The sequence below is a fragment of the Saimiri boliviensis genome, chromosome 10 (genome assembly GCF_048565385.1).
Source record: "Saimiri boliviensis isolate mSaiBol1 chromosome 10, mSaiBol1.pri, whole genome shotgun sequence".
Classification (NCBI taxonomy): Eukaryota; Metazoa; Chordata; class Mammalia; order Primates; family Cebidae; genus Saimiri; species Saimiri boliviensis.
Window position 1 is genome coordinate 73,484,335 of NC_133458.1, and position 19,797 is coordinate 73,504,131.

General features: G+C 39.0%; 1 pseudogene; it reads right to left on the reverse strand.

The window, feature by feature from the left end:
* Positions 1-12,286: 12,286 nt before the first annotated feature.
* Positions 12,287-19,586, reverse strand: LOC141580094 (ras-related protein Ral-B pseudogene; annotated as a pseudogene).
* Positions 19,587-19,797: the final 211 nt, after the last annotated feature.

A 19,797-nucleotide genomic window follows, 5' to 3' on the forward strand; every position in this document is an offset into this window, starting at 1 on the left:
ATTCAGTTTCCAGAGTGCACGTTCTCTTGACTTTCCTCTTTTTTCAACAGCCACTCTCCGATTCTCCTTTTCTGTTCCTTCTTATCATCTTGACCTCTTAATATTGAAGAGCACTAAGCTTAGTCCTTAGACTTATCCGATATATATTTTTAAATCTACACTCCTCACTCAATAATCTAATCCAGTCTTGTGACTTAAAATAAATTATATGCTGGTAACTCCTAAATTTGTATTTTAAGCCTAGAACTTTCCAGAAACTCCAAACTACTATATCCATCTTCGTTTTAACATTTTTATTTGAAACTTTTGTAACTGTGCATTTAAAAAATAAATATCAACAAAAACAATGGATCATCTCTTTTAATTTTTATTTTAGGTTTGAAGGAACGTGTGAAGGTTTGTTACATGGATAAACACATGTCATGGGGGTTTGTTTTACCTATTATTACATCATCCTGATATTAAGCTTAGAATCCAATAGTTATCTTTTCTGTTCCTCTCCCTCATCCCACCCTCCCACTTCAAGTAAACCTGAGTGTCTGCTGTTTCCTTGTGTTTATAAGGTCTTATCATTTAGCTCCCTCTTACAAGTGAGAACTTGCAGTATTTGGTTTTCTGTTCCTTCATTAGTTTGCTAAAGATGATAGCCTCCAGCTCCATCCATACTCCTGCAAGAGACATGATCTTGTTCTTTGTTATGGCTGCATAACATTCCATGGCGTATATATACCACATTTTCTTTAACCAATCTGTCATTGATGGGCATTTAGGCTGATTCCATGTCTTTGTTATTGTGAATAGTGCTGGAATGAACATTCTCATGCATGTGGCTTTGGTAGAATGTTTTATATCACTCTGGGTATATACTCAGTAATAGGATTAGTGGGTCGAATGCTAATTTTGCTTTTAGCTCCCTGAGGAATCACCATACTGCTTTCCACAATGGCTGAACTAATTTACTCTCCCACCAATAGTACGTAAGGATTCCCTTTTCTCTGCAACCTCGCCGGCATCTGTTATTTTTTGACTTTGTAGTAATAATCATTCTAACTGGTGTGAGAAGGTATCTCATTGTGGTTTTGATTTGCATTTCTCTAATGATCAGTGATATTGAGCTTTTCTCATAAGTTTCTTGGCTACATGTATGTCTTCTTTTGAAAAGTGTCTGTTCATGCCCTTGGCCCACTTTTTAAGAGGGTTGCTTGTTTTTCTCTTATAAATGTCAGTTCCTTATAGATGCTGGATATTAGACATGTGGTTGATGCATAGTTTGCAAGTATTTTCTCCCATTCTGTAGGTTGTTTGCTTACTCTGTTGATCATTTCTTTTGCTGTGCAGAAGCTCTTACACTTAATTAGATCTCATTTGTCATTTTTTACTTCTGTTGTGTTTGCTTTTGGTGTCTTTGTCATGAAATTTTTGCCCATTCCTAGGTCCAGGATGGTATTGCCTAGGTTGCCTTCCAGGGTTTTTACAGTTTTGGGTTTTACATTTAAGTCTTAAATCCATCTTTTTAAATTTTTATTTAATTATTTATTCTTCAACTTTTCTTTTTTTTTTTTTTTTTTTTTTTGAGACGGAGTTCCGCTCTTGTTACCCAGGATGGAGTGCAATGGCGTGATCTCGACTCACCGCAACCTCCGCCTCCTGGGTTCAGGCAATTCTCCTGCCTCAGCCTCCCGAGTAGCTGGGACTACAGGCACGCGCCACCACGCCCAGCTGATTTTTTTGTATTTTTTAGTAGAGACGGGGTTTCACCATGTTGACCGGGATGGTCTCGATCTCTTGACCTCGTGATCCACCTGCCTCGGCCTCCCAAAGTGCTGGGATTACAGGCGTGAGCCACCGTGCCCGGCCTCAACTTTTCTTTTAAGTCCAAGAGTACATGTTTAGAATGTGCAGGTTTGTTACATAGGTAAATGTGTGCCATGTGGTTTGCTGTACAGAAATCCCATTACCCAGGTATTAAACCCAGTATCCATTAGCAATTATTCCTGATGTTCTCCCTACCCCTGCACTCCCAACAGGCCCTATTGTGTGTTGTTTACTGCAATGTGTTTGTGTGTTCTCATCATTCAGATTCCACTTATAAGTGAGAACATGCAGTTTTTGGTTTTCTGTTCCTGTGTTAGTTTGCTAAGGCTAATGGCTTCCAAATTCATCCATGTCCCTGCAAAGGACATGATCTCATTCCTTTTTATGACTGCATAGAATTCCATGGTGTATATGTACCACATTTTCTTTATCCAGTCTGTCACTGATAAGCATTTAGATTGATTCCATATCTTTGCTATTGTGAATGCTGCAATGAACATACATGTACATGTATCTTTAGAAAAGAATGATTTATATTCCTTTGGGTATATACCCAGTAATGGGATTGCTGGGTCAAATGGTATCTCTGCCACTAGGTCTTTGAGGAATCAACACACTGTTTTCCACAATGGTTAAACTAACTGACACTCCAACAGGGTAAAATGTTCTTTTTTCTCTGCAAACTTGCCAGCATCTTTTGTTTTTTGACTTTTTAATAAAAGCCATTCTGACTTCTGTGAGATGGTGTCTCATTGTGGTTTTGATGTGCTTTTTTTAATATCAGTGATGTTGAGCTTTTTTTGCATGTTCATTTGCCACATGTATGTCTTCTTTTGAGAAGTGTCTGTTCAGGTTCTTTGCACACTTTTTAATGGGGTTGTTTGTTTTTCTCTTGTAAATATGTTTAAGTTCTTTGTAGATTCTGATTTAAACCTCTGTCAGATGGATAGATTGCAAAAATTTTCTTCCATTCTGTAGGTTGTCTCTTGACTCTGTTGATGGTTTCTTTGGCTATGCAGAAGCTTCTTAGTTTAATTAGATCCCATTTGTCAATTTTTGCTTTTGTTGCAATCGCTTTTGGCATTTTCATCATAAAATCTTTGCCCACGCTTATGTCCTGAATGGTATTGCCTAGATTTTCTTCCAGAGTTTTTATAGTTTTTTGTTTTATGTTTAGGTCTTTAACTTATTTTGAGTAGATTTTTGTATATAGTGTAAGGAAGGGGTCCAGCTTCAATCTTCTGCATATCACTAGCCACTTATGCTAGCATCATTTATTGAACAGGGAGTCTTTTCGTCAGGAAAGCAATACATCTTAACTTTTTCAGGTATGTGAGGTCCTTTCCCAACATCAAAATAGTAAACAAACTGCTTACATGAGAATAGTTGTAATTGGGTATCCACTGACAGAAAAACTCATAATGAAACAACCTACTATGACATTTGTTACACTTTTAAAGTAATTTTTTTTTTAATGGGGTTTTACCATGTTGGTTAGGCAGGTCTTGAACTCTGGACCTCAGGTGGTCCGCCTGCCTTGGCCTCCAAAGTGCTTGGATTACAGGCGTGAGCCACCACGCCTGGCCCTGACTTTTGTTACACTTTTAAGTTTGTATTTCATTTGCCATTCTACACATCTGAAAAATCATTTTCATAGATGTATCAGTTAACTTTTTTTTCCATTTATAGACAATGAGACAGCAACATTCAGGTTCACCAACTCCTTGCTATATAATTCCTAAACTATTCAGGATCCATGCCTCACAAGTTGAAAAACACAACTAGATTACCAACTAATGTATATGTATCCTCAAATCTTTATGTTTTTGAAGTGAGGCCCACTATTTAAAATTTATTTATTTATTTATTTATTTTTGAGACGGAGTTTCGCTCTTGTTACCCAGGCTGGAGTGCAATGGCGCGATCTCGGCTCACCGCAACCTCCGCCTCCTGGGTTCAGGCAATTCTCCTGCCTCAGACTCCTGAGTAGCTGGGATTACAGGCGCGCGCCACCATGCCCAGCTAATTTTTTGTATTTTTAGTAGAGACGGGGTTTCACCATGTTGACCAGGATGGTCTCGATCTCTCGACCTCGTGATCCACCCGCCTCGGCCTCCCAAAGTGCTGGGATTACAGGCTTGAGCCACCGCGCCCGGCCTAAAATTTATTTTTAAATTAATACTTAGTCTATATGACTGATTCCTTGTTTCTCTTCATTTCAGAATATTACACTAGAAATTCTATTTTTAAGCATTAAAATTCAAAATGAGGAAAAAGAGAAATCAACTTATTTAGCCCACCAGTCCCCTATCCATGTTTTCTGATTTCCTGAAGTATCACCTGCATCTACTCACATCCGAAGTACAGTTCAGAAGGTTAAATAGCAGAGGTAAAATTCAAGAATGGCCAATGTGCCATTAAACTGCCATGATGCTTTCACTTTATAATATTTTGACCAGATATTCAATCTCTTTCTGCCTCATTTTCCTTATGCAAAACAATAAAAGAATTATTAACATGGTCACACAAAGACACTTCTTAGAAAAACTAAAGTGACCTTAGCAGCAAGATGCAGGACAGACTTAGAATGTGGAGAGACTAGAAATAAGGAGACTAGTTAGGAGATAATAGATGATGGCAGTACAAGTGGAGACGTCCAGACATCTCTGGGGTAAATTTTATAGGACTTGGAGCCAAAAGGATAAGAAGAGTGAGAGAGGACAAGGGCTCTTGGATGACTCCTAAATATCTACCTTTGTGTGAAGGATGATATATTAACAATGTAAGAAATACAAGGGGAGATTTGGGAAAATGTGTATGCAGTTTTATTTTGGCTAAAATCAAAGTTCTTGGGAAGCATCCTGGTGATGTTCTAATAGAAAGTTGAACATAAAGATGCATGCATCAGACCATCTGCCAAGATTTTAATCCTCTAAGAATCAGGAAAGACAAAGACATCTATATTTAAAAACATTTAAACCAATGTCTCTAATGTGCTCCAAAGGTGTGAAGACACGCTCTCAGGTTCAAGATGGAAATCTGAGTAGGCAGTATGTTGGGTGGCATATGGTAAGTTTAAGGCAACCGTTTTGTAATCACATCTAGGATAAAATCCCAGCTCCTCCAAGCTGTGACTTGAACAAGGCATGCAACGTTTTTGAGCCTCATGCAAAACAGGGATGCTAAAAAGAATGATTAGGTTGCCGTAAAATTTTAAAGAAATAAAATGTATAAAGAGATCAACAGTTCCTGGAACATAATAATTGCTCAGAAATGGCAAATTTTCAAGGTCATCGGTATATTTAAAGAGTGGAAACAATCATCCTGCAAGAGCAAAAGTTGAAATTAAAGGGCAGACCTTAGAAATGACAGTATTTTAGGAGTGATGAGAGAATTATGAGTAAGGAGAGAATGATAAACCAAACACATCAGGAAAGTGTAAGCACAAGGGACAGAGAAGATTCCTACAAAGTGGTGATCTAGAAGCAATGGAGGAAAGTGTTTCAAAAGTTTTAGGATCGGTTAATAGCATCGAACTGGGACCAAGAAAGAATAAAACTAAAATTTTATCATTGGACTAGAAAATGAGGAATTTATTGGAGACTGAATAAAAATTATTTAAATCTCACGAGCCCTCCAGCTTGTACCGATGGGGATAGCACCTAACTTTGATCTCTAAACAGTCCTGGGATCAGTCATTGGTTTCAGTAAAACTGAAATTGACTGATGTTTTGTCTAGGGTGCACCATATCATGACTCTGAAATATTGTTATATTGATCCTGAAAGAACCTTTCATGCAAGGTGGTGTTCAGAGCACCTTAAAGAACAGAGAGCTCGGGCTTCATCAAGCTAACAGCAAATGTCAAATATACTATGTTATGCCTTCTTATATACATGGCAGAACGTGGTCCAAGGACAGCTTTCATTATAACTCAGCTCAAGCTTTTCCCGCAACTATAATTTTCTCTCAATTAACCAAAAAAGGTTCATTAGGGTGATCCCCAGTCTCTAACTAATGTGTAGGCCTCCTTCCTTTCTGTGGTCCAATTTTGATAAGCAACAGAGCCTTATGGTAAATCCTGAGACTGAGTCTCAATTTACACAACAGTTTGGTGCAGGTTTTGGTTGAATGTGAAAGAATAAAAACTTTGAGAATGGCAGAAGTGAACTACAGGGCAGGGACTTTGTGAGCTTGGGTAGAATCCTTTGATGCCTTACTTTAGGTGCTTCCTTAAATCCCCTCTGCTGCACAGGGATGCTGTGGATAAGCTTTAATTCTCAAGTTGGTTTCTGTTCAGAAAGACTTTGGTTTCTGGAGAAATTATAAAGCTGAATCTGTCTGCCTAGTTACCCTTCCCTCTTCTTACAATCTTTCTATATAAATCTTTGAGACTGCAGGTCTTGTTAAATGATGCCTCATCGTAGTAAATTTTCATGAGTCTTCCTCAGGCCAAAATTTAAGAGGATGTCCTATGCCTGTTAGGTGCATGTTAAACTATTTTTATTTTTGGTCTACAGTAGCAATTAAAGTTCTCAAAGAGATCCTTTCAAAAAGTCCATGATGTCAAAGCTGTTTTCATAATATAAGATAGTATCTGAATTTTTCACTTTCATACACCCTAATGTACAGAGTACAAAAAGCTCGTTGATACCATTTCTGTTTCCACATTATAACAAACCTTTAGTAAACTAGTACTTAAACAGTTTGGTGTCATATCAAAAAATATTCACAATTATCTAAAAAGGCCATTAAAATACTACTCCCTTTTCCAGCTATACATCTGCACGAGGCCAGAGTCTCTTCAAGTGCTTAACTAACACAGTGTATCACAGCATATTAGAAACAGAAGCAGACATGAGAATGACCTGCTATCTTCTGGGTCAAACATAAAAGAGATTACAAAATTTGTAGACAGTATCACTCATAACTAATATTTATGTTGGGAAAACATAATTATTTCTTTTAAAAATTATTATTTATGTTAAAATGTAAATGGTTTATTATTGTTCTTACTTTTTTCCAGCTTTATTGAAGTATAACTAACAAATAAAAATTGTATATATTTATGGTGCACTAAATGATGTTTTGATAAATATTCACATTGTGAAATAATTACTACAGTCAAGCTAGTTAGCATATCCATCCCCTCACATAGTTAACATTTTGTGTATGTGTGTGTATGTAGTAAGAACATTTAAAATCTACTCTTTTAGCAAATTTCAAGTATACAATACAGTATTATTAACTATAGTCATTATGCTGTCCATTAGATCTCCACAACTTTCATTTTGCCTAACTAAACTTTGGATGTGCTGACCAACATCTCTCCCTTTGCCTCATCCCCTACCCTCTGGTAGCATAATGCTACTCTCTGCTTCTATGAGGTTGACTTTTACATATTCCACATATAAGTGAGATCATGTTACTACTTATGTTTCTGTGCCTGGCTTATTTCACTTAGCATGATGTTCTCTGCATTCATATATATTGTTGTAAATGACAGGATCGCCTTCCTTTTTATGGCTGAATAATATTCCACTTTATATATCCATTGACACTTTGATTGATTCTATATCTTGACTAACATGAATAATGCCGCAGTGAACATGGGAGTGCAGATGACTCTTTTGACATGCTGATAATCTTTCAATATATGCCCAGAAGTTGGGTTGCTTGATCATATAGTAGTTCCATTTTTAATTTTTTGAGGAACCTCCATACTGTTTTCCATAATGGTTATATTATATCATGTACTCACCAACAGCGTGAAAGGGTTTTCTCTTTTGTCTTCATCCCCACCAACAGTTTGTTATCTTTCATCTTTTTGATAATAACTATTCTAACAGATATGAGGTGATATCTCATTGTGGTGTTGATCTGCATTTCCTTGATAATTAGTGATTTTTAGCACGTTTATATACCCCTGCTGACTATTCATATGTCTTCTTTTTAAAAATGTCTATCAAGGCTTTTGTCCTTTTGATAATTTTTTTTTCTTGTTATTAGTTAAGTTTCTATATATTTTGGATATCAACACCTCATCAAATGTATGGTTTGTGAATAATTTCTCCTAATCTGTAGGTTGGCTTTTCACTCTGTTCACTGTTTTCTTTGCTGTGCAGAAACTTTTTAGTTTGATGCAGTCCCATTTGTCTATCTTTCCTGTTGTTGCTCATGCTTTTGGGGTCATATGCAAAAAATCATTCCCCAGGCCAATGTCAAAACACTTTTTCCCATATTTTGTTTAGTAGTTTTATAGGTTGAGATCATACATTTAAATCTCTAATCCATTTTTAGTTTAATTTTGTATATAGTATGTGATAAGAGTCTAATTTCATTTTTTGAATGTGGAATCCTGTTTTCTCAACACTATTGAAGAGACCATCCTTTACCCATAATGTATTCTTGGCATCATTGTCAAAAATCAATTAATCATCAGTGGATTTATTTAGAATAGGGCTCCCTATTCTATTTCACCAGTCTATGCATCTGTTTTTATGTCAGTACCATGCTGTTTTGATGACTGTATCTTCACTGTATATTTTGAAGTTATGTAGTGTGATGCCTCCAGCTTTGTTTTCTTTCTTTCATCTTTCAAAAGTTTTTTTCTAATTTTAATTTTTATTTCAATAGTTTTGGGGGAACAGATGGTGTTTGGCTGCACAAAAAAGTTCTTTTCTGGTGACTTCTATAGATTTTGGTGCACCCATCACCCGAGCAGTGCACAGTGTACCCAATGTATAGTCTTTTATCCCTCATCCCCTCCCAACCTTCCAAGTCCCCAAAGTCCAATATATCATTTTTATGCCTATGCATCCTCATAGCTTAGCTGTCACTTATAAATGAGAAGATACAATGTTTGGTTTTCCATTCCTGAGTTACTTCACTTAGAATAATGGTCTCCAACTCCATCTAGGTTACTGCAAATGTTATTATTTCATTCCTTTTTATGGCTGAGTAGTATTCCGTGGTGTATGTATACCATATTTTCTTTATTCACTTGTTGGTTGATGGGCATTTAGGCTGGTTTTGTATTTTTGCAATTGTGAATTGTGTTATTATAAACGTGTGTGCAAGTGTCTTTTTCATATGATTTCTTTTTTTCTGGGAGATACTCAGCAGTGGGATTCCTGGATCAAACTAGTTCTACTTTTACTTCTTTAAGGAATCTCCACACTGTTTTCCATAGTGGTTGTAATACTTTGCATTCTAACCAGCAGTATAAAAGTGTTCCCTTTTCACCACGTCCACACCAACATTTTTTATTTATTTATTTTTGATTATAGCCATTCTTGCAGGGGTAAGGTGGTGTCTCGCTGTGATTTTGATTTGCATTTCCCTGATAATTAGTGATGTTGAGCATTTTTTTCATATGTTTTGTGGCCATTTGTATATCTTCTTTTGATAATTGTATATTTATGTCTTTTGCCTACTTTTTAATGGGATTGTTTGCTTTCTTCCTGTTGATTTGTTTGAGTTCCTTATTGATTCTGAATGAGTCCTTTCTCAAATGCATAGTTTGTGAATATTTTTTCCCACTCTGTGAGTTGTCTGTTTACTCTGCCAATTATTTCTTTAGCTGTGCAGAAGTGTTTTAGTTTAATTTAAGTCCCATCTATTTATCTTTGTTTTCTTTGCATTTGCTTTGGGTTTTTGGCCATGAACTCTTTGCCGAAGCCAATGTCTAGAAGAGTTTTTCTTTGGTTATCTTCCACAATTTTTATGGTTTCAGGTCTTAAATTTAAGTCTTTGATCCATCTTAAGTTGATTTTTGCATAAGGTGAGAGATGAGGATCCAGCTTCATTCTTCTAGATGTGGCTTGCCAATTATCCCAGCACCATTTGTTGAATAAAATATCCCTTCCCCACTTTATGTTTTTGTTCACCTTGTTGAAGATTAGTTGGGTTTTTTTTTTTTTTTTCCTGGATTCTCTATTCTGTCCCATTGTTCTGTGTGCCTGTTTTTATGCCAGTACCATAGTGGTTTGGTAATTATAGGTTTGAAGGATGGTTTGAAGTTGGATAACGTAATGCCTCCAGATTTGTTCTTTTTGTTTAGTCTTGCTTTGGCTATGCAGGTTTTTTTTTTTTTTTTCTGGTTTCATATGAATTTAGAATTTTTTTTTCTACTTCTATGAAGAATGAAGAAGGTATTTTGATGGGAATTGCATTAAATTTGTAGATTGATTTTGGCAGTATGGTCATTTTCACAATAGTGACTCTACTTATCCATGACCACAGGATGTGTTTCCATTTGTTTATGTCATCCATGATTTCTTTCAGCAATGTTTTGTAGTTTTCCTTGTAGAGATCTTTCATATTTTTGGTTAGGTATATGCCTAAATATTTTTCTTTCAGCTGTTGTAAAAGGGGTTCAGCTCTTTAATTTGATTCTTGGCTTGGTCACTGTTGGTATATAGCAGTGCTACTGGTTTGTGTACATTGATTTTGTATCCTGAAACTTAACTGGATTCATTTATCAGATCCAGGAGCTTTTTGGATGAATCTTTAGGGTTTTCTAGATATACAATCATATAATTAGCGAACAGTGACAGTTTGACATTCTCTTTACCAATTTGGATGACCTTTCTTTCTTTCTATTGTCTGATTTCTCTGGCAAGGACTTCCAGTACTGTGTTGAGTAGCAGTGGTGAAAGTGGGCATCCTTGTCTTGTTCTCACAGCTCCACTAGGCAGGGCCCCAGTAGGGACTCTGTGTGTGGGCTGACCCCACATTTCCCTTCTGCACTGCCCTAGCAAAGGGTCTTCATGAGGACCCTACTTTTGCAGAAAACTTTTGCCTCAGCATCCAGGTGTTTCTGTACATCTTCTGAAATCTAGGCAAAGGTTCCCAAACCTCAATTCTAGACTTTTGTGCACCTGCAGGCTCAACACCACATGGAAGCAGCCTAGGCTTGAGGCTTCCACCTTCTGAAACCACAGCCTGAGCTCTACATTGGCCTCTTTCAACCACAGCTAGAGCAGCTGGGACACAGGGCACCAAGTCCCTAGGCTGTACAGAGCATGGGTACCCTAGGCTCAGCCCACAAAACCACTTTTTTCTCCTGGGCCTCCAAGCCTGTGATGGGAGTGGCTGCCATGAAGGTCTCTGACATGGCCTGGAGACATTTTCTCCAAGGTCTTGGGGCTTAACATTAGATTTCTTGCTAGTTATGCAAATTTCTGCAGCTGACTTGAATTTCTCTTCAAAAAGTGGGTTTTTCTTTTCAACTGCATCTTCAGGCTGCAAATTTTTTGAACTTTTATGCTTTGTTACCCTTTTAAAATAGAATACTTTTAATAGCACCCAAGTCACCTCTTGAATGCTTTACTGCTTAGAAATTTATTTCACCAGATACCCTAAATTATCTCACTCAAGTTTAAAGTTCCACAAATATCTAGGGCCTAGGAATTGCAGTCCTTGTTTTCTAGACAGCCTCAGCTCATGGTTGTGAAGTTTGCCAAGAAACTTGAGTTCTGACCTATAAGATGGGTGATCCCCCTTTTGTTAGGTCTGGTCCAAATGCTCCCTTTATACATGGCACTGGTTGAGCCCAGTATGGCTTTACTCTCTGCTGTGACAGGGTAGTACCAAGTTCCATGTCACTACATTCTCCCTTCTCAAAATAAACAGACTCTCTGCACTGCACGGCGACTGCCAATGGGAGGAGGAGGAGTGGCCTTGGTGACTCAAGACTGTCTCTCTTGCCCTTCTCAATGCCTCTTTTCATGATATGTAGGTAAAACCAGGTAATGTGATTGCTTACCTGATTTTTGGTCCTTGTGATGGTGCTTTTCTTTGTACAGATAGTTGCTCAATTTTGGTGGTCCTGTGGGGGATACAAGAGCTGTAAGTTTCTATTCTGCTACCTTGCACTGTCTATTTTTAAATTTTATTTTAGATGCAGGGGGTGCATGTGCATGTTTGTTACCTGGGTATATTGTACGGTGTTGAAGTTTTGGGTACAAATAATCCTGTCACCCAGATAATGAGCATGGTGCCCATTAGGCATTTTTTCAACCTCTCACTACCCCCACTAGTAGTCCCCAGTTTCTATTGTTGCCATCATCTTCAATGTGACCAATGTTTAGCTTCCACTTATAAGTGAGGACATGCAGTATTTGGTTTTCTGCTTCTATTATCAATTCACTTAGGATAATGGCCTCTAGCTGCATCCATGTTGCTGCAAAGGACAAGGTTTTGTTCTTTAACATGGTTGCATAGTATTCCATGGCGTATATGTACCATATTTTCTTTTTATTAATATATATTTTATTGCATTTTAGGTTTGGGGGTACATGTGAAGAACATGCAGGATTGTTGCATAGGTACATAAATGGCAATGTGGTTTGCTGCCTTCCTCCCCATCTGCCTTCCTCCCCTATATCTGACATTTCTCCCCATGTTATCTCTCCCCACTCCCTGAAGCCCCACTGTCCCTTCCCTAGTTCCCCCTATAGACCCCAGTGTGTGATGCTCCCCTTCCTGTGTCCATGTGTTCTCATTGTTCATCGCCCACCTATGAGTGAGAACACGTGGTGTTTGATTTTCTGTTCTTGTGTCAGTTTGCTGAGAATGATGGTTTCCAGGTTCATCCATGTCCCTACGAAGGACACAAACTCATCATTTTTTATGGCTGCATAGTATTCCGTGGTGTATATGTGCCACATTTTCCCTGTCCAGTCTATCATCAATGGACATTTGGGTTGGTTCCAAGTCTTTGCTATTGTAAACAATGCTGTAATGAACATTCGCATGCATGTGTCCTTATAACAGAACAATTTATAATCCTTTGGATATATACCCAGTAATGGGATTGCTGGGTCAATGTACCATATTTTCTTATCCAATATACCACTGATGGGCATCTAGGCTGATTCCATGTCTTTGCTATTGTGAATAATGCTGCAATGAACTTGTGAATGCATGTCTTTTTGGTAGAAAGATTTGATTTCTTTTGGATATACACCCAGCAATGGAATTCCTGGGTCAAATGATAGTTCCGTTTAAGTTCTTTGAAAATCAAATTGCTTTCCATAGTGGCTAATTTACATTCTGACCAACAGCATAGAAGTGTTCCCTTTAGTAATAGCCATTCTGACTGTTGTGAGATGGTATCTCATTGTGGGTTTGATTTGCATTTCTCTATTACTAGTGATGTGGAACATTTTTTCATGTTTATTGGCCACTTGTATGTCTTCTTTTGGGAAGTATCTATTCAAGTCTGTTGCCCACTTTTTAATGGGATTAGTTGGGTTTTGAATGTTGAATTATTCCTTATGAATTCAGGATATTAGACCTTTGTGAGATGCATAATGTGTGAATATTTTCTCCCATTCTGTAGGTTGTCTGTTAACTCTGTTGACAGTTTCTTTTGCTGTGTAGAAGCTCTTTCATTTAATTAGGTCTCACTTGTCAATTTTTGTTTTTATTGCAATATCTTTTTTTTTTTCTATTTGTCTGCTTTGTTTTTTATTCAAAAAAAAAAAGCCCATGATTCTTTGGGAGGTGATTGATACAGGATTGTTTTCCAGTTAGATCACAATTTCTGCAATCTCTGTGATAATCATAAATTCACAAAGTTCTCACTCTCCACATCCCAATTCACTTTTGGCACCTATATATGAAATGCCACTTCTCAAAAATGGGAAAAAATGTGAATACTGGGCTTTTACCACAGTGCTCCTTTCCTGATGAGTATCTTTCTGCTTGCTAAATTTAGAATCCTGATACAAAAGATGAAAAATATCCCATCAATAAAAATCTTTTTCTAACTATCTGGCCATCTTAGAAAATAATTATATTAGAAACAGCAGTCAATTCTTAGAAGCAAAGCGGCAATAGCTTATCTCTCTCCACTTCTAACTTTAAATTTAGAATTACAGAGCAATTTTATGAGAGGTAGCAGAAGGTCTGGCATAGGCTCTGGCTTCATGATTTTGGAATATCACATCTTTGGGAAGAGTGTGTGTGACACTCAAGAGGCTCACTAGACCTCCGAGTGCAGTGACACTGATCAGAAAGGCATGTGCATCCACCATTAGTGGAGACGGAGGGGCCTAACCACAGGATGGGCAATTAGGAGAGGACTTAGAAAAAGAACTTAAAAATATCTACATGAGTCGAAATGTGTGCCATTTATAATGTACACTATTCTTGAGTCTTCACTTGGTCTGCCAAAAAAAAAAAAAAGTTCCTACATAAAAATCAGGATGTTTACAGGAGAAAAATAACCAACACAGACTATAAATTGGCCAGTATTTAAATAAGAGGAAAACAACTCACAACTTTCACTTTTCATATGTGAGGAGTCAAAAGCTAGTAGTGATCTATTTGGTGCAATTCAAATTAATTTTTTTAGCTCTGTTTGAGATCCACAGGGTACTGCCAAGAAACTTATCCAAAAACTTAATGGATTTTTTCGTGTCCTTGGGGCTGAATGGATTTTTCTCACTACTACTACTAAACTGATAAAAGTGGGAGGGCATCTTACTCCACTCCTTCCTCTAAAACCTACCACAACACCTGTAGTTCAAAAGTTCTCTTTGTAATGAACACCATTTTCCTACCTGTGGCACTTTATACATAGTGAAGCTTTTCGGAAGGAAGAAGGGAGGGAGGAAAAAACTCCACAACCTCCTGACAAAGCAGCAGTTCCTCTGCATGGGCTTATTTCTTCTGCCAATCACTGAGTCACAAATATTTTCCCCCATTTCAAGAAGTCTGAGTGAATGAAGCTGGGGAGAGCAGGAAGCACAGGCAAGAAGTCAACCACAGCCTTCTTTTTACCAACCCAGCCCTGTGTCTTTAGGGGCAACTGGCTTCATCCGTCACCTTAACATCTTTCTTTAAAACTTTTCTTGTTCTCGCTGCTTTTCTTGCCATTCTTATCTTTGTTTTCTGACATCTTCTTTGCTCTGATTTCTCTCATTAGGTCAAAGAACACCTTGTCCACGTTGGCCCGCGTCTTAGCCGACGTCTCCACGTACTGCACGCCCCACTCTTCGGCTTTACTCCTGGCCTCCTCCACAGGCACCTGCCTCCGCTCCTCTAAGCCAGACTTGTTTCCCACAACGAGCAATGGAATTTTATATTCTTCAGTTTTCACACGGAGAATCTGTTCCCTGAATTAGGCAGTTGCCGTAAAGGATTCATGTTCTGTGATTGAGAACACAAAAAGAAAACCTTCTCCACTCCGAAAGTAGTTATCTCGAATGGCTGCATAGTCCTCTTGCCCAGCGGTGTCCAGAATGTCTATCTGAACTTCTTCCCCATCAAGAACCACTTTCTTTCTATAACTGTCAGCTTTGGTAGGTTCATAGTCTTCGACAAACTCATCATACCTGAACTGAAGCGTCAGGGCCGACTTGCCAACACCTCCGCTGCCAACCATGATCACCTTGTGGAAGGCCAAGGAGCTCTGGCCCTTACTCTTGTTGGCAGCCATCCTGCTGGTCTTCTGAGGCTGTGACAGACAGATGACCCAGTGAAGAGCAAGGACGCGTTGCCTGCACTTTATTGCAATTTCTTTAGGGAACTTAGTCATCTTTCCCAAGACCCATGTCCAGAATTGCTTTTCCAAGGTTTTCATCTAGGATTTTTATAGTTTGCAGTCTTTCTTACGTTTAAATCTTTTCTCCATCTTGAATTAATTACATGGTTAAACACTGAGGTCGTTTCATTCTTCTGTAAATGGCATGCCAGCTATCCCAGCACCATTTATTGAATAGGGAGGTCTTTTCTCACTGCTTATTTTTGTTGACTTTGTCAAAGCTCAGATAGCTGTATATGTGTGGCTCTATTTCTGGATTCTTATGTGTCTGTTTTTGTACCAATATCATGCTGTTTTGGTTACTGTAGCCTTACAGTATAGTTTGAAGTTGGATAACATGATGCCTCCAGAGTTGTTTTTTGTGTTTTGTTTTGTTTGTTTGTTTGTTTGTTTTAGGATTGCTTTGGATGTTTGGGCTCTGTTTTGGTTCTATATCAATTTTAGAATAGTTTTTTTCTAGTTCTGTGAAAAATATCATCAGGAGTTTGACAGAAATAGCATCAACTCTGTAGATTTCTTAGGGTGTTATGGCCATTTTACAAATATTGATTCTTCCGATCCATGAGCAAGGGATATTTTTCAATTTGTATTATCTATGATTTCTGTTAGCAGTATTTTGTAGTTCTCCATGTAGAAATCTTTCACCTCCTTAGTGACATGTATTCCTAGGTATTTTGTGTGTGAGTATAAGTGTGTGTGTGTCTAGTAAATGGGACTGCATTTTTTATTTGGCTCTCAACTTGAATGCTATTGGTGTATAGAAATTCTAGTGGTTTTTGTACATTGGCTTTGTATTCTGAAACTTCACTGAAGTTGTTTATCAGTTCAAGAAGCATTTTTGGTGACATCTTTAGGATTTTCTAGGTCTAGAATCATATCATCCTTTAAGAGAGATATTTTAATTTCTTCTTTTCCTATTTAGATGCCTCATTTCTTTCTCTTGTCTGATTGCTCTAACTAGCAGTTCCTGGTCCTACTTTGAATAGAATTAGGTGAGAGTTTACATCCTTATTGTGTTCCAGTTTTCACTGTCCACTCAGGATGATGGTTCTTGTGGGTTTGTCATAGATGGCTCTTACTCATTACTTTGAGGTATGTTCCTCTGAAGCCTAGTTTGCTGAATTTTTTTTTTTAATCATGAAAGGATGTCAGATTTCATCAAAAGTTTTCCACATCTATTGAAATGATTAGGTAGTTTTTCTTTTTAATTCTGTTTATATGGTGAATCACATTTGTTGATTTACGTATGTTGAACCATCATTGTATCCCAAAAATAAAGCCTACTTGATCATAGTGAATTCACTGTAATATGCTGTTGAATTTGGTTTGCTAATATTTTGTTGAAGATTTTTGCATTTATGTTCATCAGGGATATTGACCAGTAGTTTTCTTTTTTTGTGTCTTTGCCAGGTTTTTGTAATAGAGCGATTCTGGCTTTGTAAGGATGAATTAGGAAGGAGTCCCTCCTTCTCAATTTTTTGAATAATTCCAGTAGAACTGGTACCAGCTCTTCTTCATATATGTCTGATAGAATTTGGCTGTAAATCCATCTGGTCTGGGGCTTTTTTTAGTTGGTGGGTTTTTTGGTTACTGATAGAATTTCAGAACTCAATATTGATCTGTTCAGTGTTCCAATTTCTTCCTGGTTCAATTTTAGCAGATTGTATATTTCCAGGAATTTACCCATTTTCTCTAGATTTTCTAGTTTGTGTGTGTAGAAGTGTTTATAACAGTCTCTGGGGATCTTCTGTATTTCTGTGGCATCAAGTATAATGTCACTTTTGTCATTTCTGATTGACTATAAATTACAAAGCAACAAGCTACCAATGTCATGATAGGATTTAAACCTTAGATAGCAATATTAGCCTTGAAAGTAAATGGTTTCTAATCTGGAGACACGAGCATTTCTGATTTTTATAATTATTTTTATTAGAGTAGGATTTTTTATTTTTCTTTCTTTATATATATATATTTTTTCTTTTCCTTTCCTCCTGTTTCGTAGAGGTTGTGACTGTGGAGAGTGTCAGGTACGGTCTTTTGGCTTTGTTACTACAGTCCTACTCACTTCTACTGTTTTATATTGGGTTGTGCAATTCCACCTAATCGCCAGCAGATGGCGGTGATAGATAAGAGCCAGCTGTGGCCAATGTTGTTCATATATACTTGCTTACTGGCAGAAGCTCTCTGTTGTCTCAGGCACGGGGCTGATTAGTGGACTGCACTGTGGTCCGAGCTCCCTGCTCAGCCCAAGAGTGGAACAAGGTGGGTGGCGGGGGTGTGGGTGGGTGCAAAGGGCAGGACCGAACCAGGCAGGTCTGCCTAAATGTTACCCAATGGCAAGCATGAGCACCAGCACTGAGGGAGAATTCAGCAGGCAGCCACCAAGCACCCAGCGGAGCTGGGAAAACATCTCAGCTCCAAATTCTCTGCCTGAGGATGAGGGGCAGCTGAAACTCCTAATCCAGGGGAGTGGGTGCTCCAGATGCCTGGAGATCTGCCCAGGCACGGAGTAGAGAGGGACCTCTGCACCAAGATCTCTCCCCATAGGAGGGGTGGGGTAGCTCAGGCTGCTAAACCAGACAGTTAGTTACTTTGAATGCCTGGAGATCTGCCTGAGCATGTAGCAGAGGGCTCCCTTCCCACTCTTTACCCTGCAGGAGATCTCTATAAAGGAAGGGTAGGGCAGCTAAGGCTGCTGATCCAGGCATACTGTTGCTCTGAATCCCTTGGTACAGAGAAAGCCTGTGGTGTAGATCTGCCTAGGTGTAAAGAGCCTGGCTGCACCATGACCCATGTCTATGAAGGGTGGGGTATCTCAGGCTGCTGGTCCGGGCAAGCAGATGCTTTAAGTGCCTGGATTTCTGCCTGGTGGTGGAGCAGAGAGGGCCCTGCTGTACCATGGCCTCAGGGGAGCAGGTTGGGGTACCCAGATATGGGACATGAAGATCAGTTCCAGGTGGCCAAGCTGGCCTACCTACAAGTCTAGCCACCCAGAAGAATCTGTAGCTGTAACAGCTTTCCTCCTGCCCCAGGCTTGTGACAGGAGACAGCACAATTCCAGCACCTCCTGTTGAGGTGCTTTCCACAGTTCTGGCTGTGGAGGCCCCTACTCTGCTCCAGAGCAGACACTCCAATCTCTGGCCTGAGACTAAAATGCCTGTATGACCACACTGCTGAATCGCTGATTTCTTAGGCGATTTCTAAAAACCCAGATTTCAAATGGCATCCTGCTCTAGGTCCCAGGTCTGGGAAAATGTCTGCAGCTTTCCCTGGTGTCTTTCCCTTACAGTGTATGTAAGCCTTTCCCCAAGTTAGCTGCAGGGCTTGGGAGAAACAAAGTGCTCTCCCTTGGCCTGGGTTGCTCAGATCCCCAGGAAAAAAGATGAGTCACAGAGGGAGCCCTCTGCCTCTCTCATGTACTAGGGCTTCAGTCACTTTCATCAGTTGGATGCTGTCATGGGGGCTGTTAGCTCACATTCTCCTCCATGGGATCTAGGGTGTCCTTCATAATTCTGGTGGATCCCATTTTCCTTGTTGAACTAAAGCTCACAGAGAGTCAGGTGCCGTGGCTCATGCCTGTAATCCCTGCACTTTGGGAGGCCAAGGCGGGTGGATCACGAGGTCAAGAGTTCAAGACCAACCTGGTCAACATGGTGAAACGCTGTCTCTACTAAAAATAGAAAAATAAGCTGAGCGTGGTGGCACGTGCCTATAGTCCCAGCTACTCGGGGGGCTGGGGCAGGATACTTACTTGAACCCAGGAGGTGGAGGTTGCAATGAGCCAAGATCACCCCACTGCACTCCAGCTTGGGCGAAAAAGCAATGCTTTTGTCAAAAAAAAAAAAAGCTCACAGAGTTAATCTTTATATACTTTCTATTGTGGCTGAGGCATGCTAAAAGCCTCTAATCCTCCATCTTGGGGGAAAAAAAAAAGTATGGCACTCTTAATAGAAAACATTCTATCAGTTAATCTTCAAGAGATCAAATTTATTTAAACCTGGTAATATCTTTTTTTTTTTTTTTTTTTTTTTTTTTTTTTTTTTTTTTTTTTTTTTTTGAGGCAGAGTCTCACTCTGTTGCTCAGGCTGAAGTGCAATGGCATGATCCCAGCTGACTGCAACCTCTGCTGCCCAGATTCAAGCAATTCTCCTGCCTCAGCCTCCTGAGTAACTGGGATTATAGCCCCCCAGTCCCCGCGCCTGCCCCCTCCCCTCAACACACACACACCAGGCCTGGCTAATTTTTTTTGTATTTTTAGTAGAGACAGGTTTCACCAAGTTGGACAGGCTGGTCTCGAACTCCTGACCTCAGGTAACCCACCCACTTTGGCCTCCCAAACTGCTGGGATTACAGGCATGAGCCACTGTGCCCAGCCAATACCTTTTTTAAAAAGTATTGTACGTCTTCTATTTTGTGGGGGACTTGATA